This window comes from Nycticebus coucang, chromosome X, assembly GCF_027406575.1.
Source record: "Nycticebus coucang isolate mNycCou1 chromosome X, mNycCou1.pri, whole genome shotgun sequence".
In the NCBI taxonomy this organism is placed as follows: domain Eukaryota; kingdom Metazoa; phylum Chordata; class Mammalia; order Primates; family Lorisidae; genus Nycticebus; species Nycticebus coucang.
This window is the reverse complement of record NC_069804.1, coordinates 23,195,614-23,199,507: the sequence shown is the minus strand read 5'-3', so window position 1 is coordinate 23,199,507 and position 3,894 is coordinate 23,195,614. Positions and strand designations below refer to the sequence as shown.

The 3,894-nt window shown below is 42.8% G+C and overlaps 1 non-coding gene across 1 annotated transcript; it reads right to left on the bottom strand.

The window, feature by feature from the left end:
• Positions 1 to 2,070: 2,070 nt before the first annotated feature.
• Positions 2,071 to 2,202, bottom strand: LOC128578846 (small nucleolar RNA SNORA51). The gene has a single exon (XR_008377950.1). It is a non-coding gene; the product is annotated as a small nucleolar RNA SNORA51 (small nucleolar RNA).
• Between the last annotated feature and the right edge of the window lie 1,692 nt (positions 2,203 to 3,894).

Here is a 3,894-nt window from a genome sequence, read left to right as displayed (position 1 = left end):
TTAATAACCAGTGTTAGTAAGGATCTAGAGCAGAGAGGTCCTCAAACTGCGGCCCGCGGGCCACATGAGGCGGTGTGATTGTTTTTGTTCCTGTTTTGTTTTTTTACTTCAAAATAAGATATGTGCAGTGTGTATAGGAATTTGGTCATAGTTTTTTTTTTAAACTATAGTCCGGCCCTCCAAGGGTCTGAGGGACAGTGAACTGGCCCCCTGTTTAAAAAGTTCAAGGACGCCTAATCTAGAGGAACTAGGCCTCTTTATTTACTGTTCCTGGAAACATAAATTTGTAGAATGTTTCTCAGGTACATCTTGGTAATCTGTATAAAAATCCTTCAAAAGGTACATTCTCCTTTTCTCTCCCGCCTTCTCTTCTTTCTGAGACTCACTTCTCCTAGGAAGTGCTCTAAACTTTCTTTGTTCTTCCTAAATACAATCTCTCTTTGCTACCCTGAAAAAAAAAAAAGAGGTACATTCTCTCTGCTCAGAAATTACACATTTGGCATTTTATCCTGAGAAAACAATTGAAGATATTATCTCCAATAAACCAAGTTGTTTATTGCAGTATAGTGGATAATAGCAAAGTGTTGGAAACAACCATCTTGCCCAGCAAAATGGGGGTTAAGTAAATTATATCCACATGCAATTATTCAAAATAATTTCATAGAGGTCTACCTTGTGATACCCTATTGGCTGCATGTCTAGGCTTCTTCCCTCTCTTTTGCTAACGATACCCAGATATTGTTCAGGGCAGCAATATTCACTGCTTCATGACGATCTTGACCCCACCTTACCCCCTTCCCTTGTAGCTAGGAGTGCCCTGGGCAGTTCTAGTCAATGAGATGTATGTAGAAGTTTATTGGAGGCTTTTGAGAAAGTTTTCTTTCTTTCTTTCTTTTTTTTTTTTTAAGAGACAGAGTTTCACTTTGTTGCCCTCGGTAGAGTGCTGTGGCGTCGCAGCTCACAGCAACCTCCAATTCCTGGGCTTAACGCGATTCTCTTGCCTCAGCCTCCTGAGCAGCTGGGACCACAGGAACCCACCACAATGCCTGGCTATTTTTTGTTGCAGTTTGGCTGGGACTGGGTTCGAACCTGCCACCCTCGGTATATGGGGCCGGTGCCCTACCCACTGAGCCACAGGAGCCGCCCAAGTTTTTTGCTTTCTTAATAAAAGGGACAGATGTCATTGATGCCCACAATCATCTAATGCACACCTTATGCTAAGTGAGAAAAGTTAGCTATTTGTTAGGCAAGGGGATTGACTGGATTTTCTGTTATTTGGAGCCAAAAGTGTCCCTAACTGTGGAGGTTTCTGTCATGTGCTGCCCAGATCCCTGTTGAAATCTTCCAGATAGAGTGCCGCCTGTGGCTCAGTGGGTAGGGCACTGGCCCCATATACCGAGGGTGGTGGATTCAAACCCGGCCCCGGCTGAACTGCAACAAAAAAATAGCCGGGCATTGTGGCGGGCGCCTGTAGTCCCAGCTACTCGGGAGGCTGAGGCAAGAGAATCGCCTAAGCCCAAGAGCTGGAGGTTGCTGTGGGCTGTGACGCCACAGCACTCTACCGAAGGTGACAAAGTGAGACTCTATCTTTCAAAAAAAGAAAAAAAAGAAAACTCCCAGATACTTGGGAGTGCTGCAGGCTGACCTTCCTGTGCCAGCTAGCTCCAGGAACTGCACTCAGTTGTAGTCAGCTGCCTTCCCCACTATCACCCCCACCCCTTCCCAGGGGCGTCCCACATCAAACTGCACAGGAATATCACAGCCTCTGTCTTCAATTTGGGACAACTCTGCAGTGCCCTGCCAGCTGGAGCCCTTGTGGCTCCGCACCATTGTCTGAGCTCCCCTTCTGCCTAGTCCTACCTTATTCCTTTCCCCAATAGGTGTTGATTTTAAGAGCACTCCCTAATAAAGTTCCTGCACGCAAATCTCTGTCTCAGAGTCTGTTTCTTGGGGAACTCCACCCCTAACACTACTGACACATTTATTCACATAAAAAGATGTTCAAAATACATTGCTGGATGACACAATAAATTACAAAGCAGTATGCACCGTGTTTTCTTTTTTTTTTTTCCATGTTCCCCCATTCACAATACAGGCCAGGCATGGGGCCTGGGCTGGGGTGTACATAAGATAGGTTTTTTCTGCCTCCTCTTTCTATACACTCAGTGTAAGAACACAGCCCGTGGTAAGCACCAGGTGGTCATCCATTGTGTTTACTTATTTTACAGATTTTTTAAATTAATTAATTAATTATTTTTTATTGTTGGGGATTCATTGAGGGTACAATAAGCCAGGTTACACTGATTGCAATTGTTAGGTAAAGTCCCTCTTGCAATCACGTCTTGCCCCCATAAAGTGTGACACTCACCAAGGCCCCACCCACCTCCCTCAGTCCCTCTTTCTGCTTTTCCTCCCCCCCATAACCTTAATTGTCATTAATTGTCCTCATATCAAAATTGAGTACATAGGATTCATGCTTCTCCATTCTTGTGATGCTTTACTAAGAATAATGTCTTCCACTTCCATCCAGGTTAATACGAAGGATGTAAAGTCTCCATTTTTTTTAATAGCCGAATAGTATTCCATGGTATACATATACCACAGCTTGTTAATCCATTCCTGGGTCGGTGGGCATTTAGGCTGTTTCCACATTTTGGCGATTGTAAATTGAGCTGCAATAAACAGTCTAGTACAAGTGTCTTTATGATAAAAGGATTTTTTTCCTTCTGGGTAGATGCCCAGTAATGGGATTGCAGGATCAAATGGGAGGTCTAGCTTGAGTGCTTTGAGGTTTCTCCATACTTCCTTCCAGAAAGGTTGTACTAGTTTGCAGTCCCACCAGCAGTGTAAAAGTGTTCCCTTTTATTTATTTATTTATTTATTTATTGCAGTTTTTGGCCAGGGCTAGGTTTGAACCCGCCACCTCTGGCATATGAGATTGGCGCCCTACTCCTTTGAGCCACAGGTGCCACCCTATTTTACAGATTATGTATCTACATACAGAAAATTTCTGTCAAGGAATACACTAATATTTTAATAGCAGGACTTTGGTTTCCAACAATGTGCTGGACTAGATGTTTAGAAAACATGAAATGTCAGAATTTTTGTTAATGTTTTCATGTCTAGGGTAGTGGTGAGAAAGTAAGGGAATGTTAAGTATTTAGAAATGAAGTGTCTTGATGTTTACAACTTATCAATGGTTCAATAAAAAAAATCTGTGTAAGATGGTGCCCATAACTCAGTGGGTAGGGCGCCAGCCACATATACCCAGGCTGGCAGGTTCAAACCCAGCCTGGGCCAGCTAAATAACAAAGACAACTGCCCAAAAGTAGCCCAAGGTGTGGCAGTCACCTGTAGTCCCAGCTACTTGGGAGGCTGAGGCAAGGGAATCGCTTAATCCCAAGAGTTTGAGGTTGCTGTGAGCTGTGATGGCACAGCACTCTACTGAGGACGACATAGCGAGACTATGCCGCTGTTTTGAGACAGAGTTTTGAGACAACAACAACAACAACAACAAACCCTGTACCCCAAATAAGAGTTCAAAGTGGTGCTTGGTAGTGCCTACAGAAAACCATTAGAAGAAAACAAAAATGTTCTTGACTCAACCTGCACAAAAGTAACACATGTACTCTAATAACATTCTGAAATTTAAAAATGTTTTTCCTTGGAGGAATGCAATTTATAGACTTCAAGGAATTGCCATCAAATTTCAAATTCAGAATTTTTAAAGTATCATTAAACCCATGGAGAAACAAGCCATTGTTAGTGAGAGTCAGAGAAACATTAAACTTCATAAAAAAGATCGAAAAAATAAAAGACTATAAATAGTGGGGCTCTCAGATACAGGCAATCCTCAGGCTATGAATGAGATAGGTTCTGTAGGTTTGTTCTTAA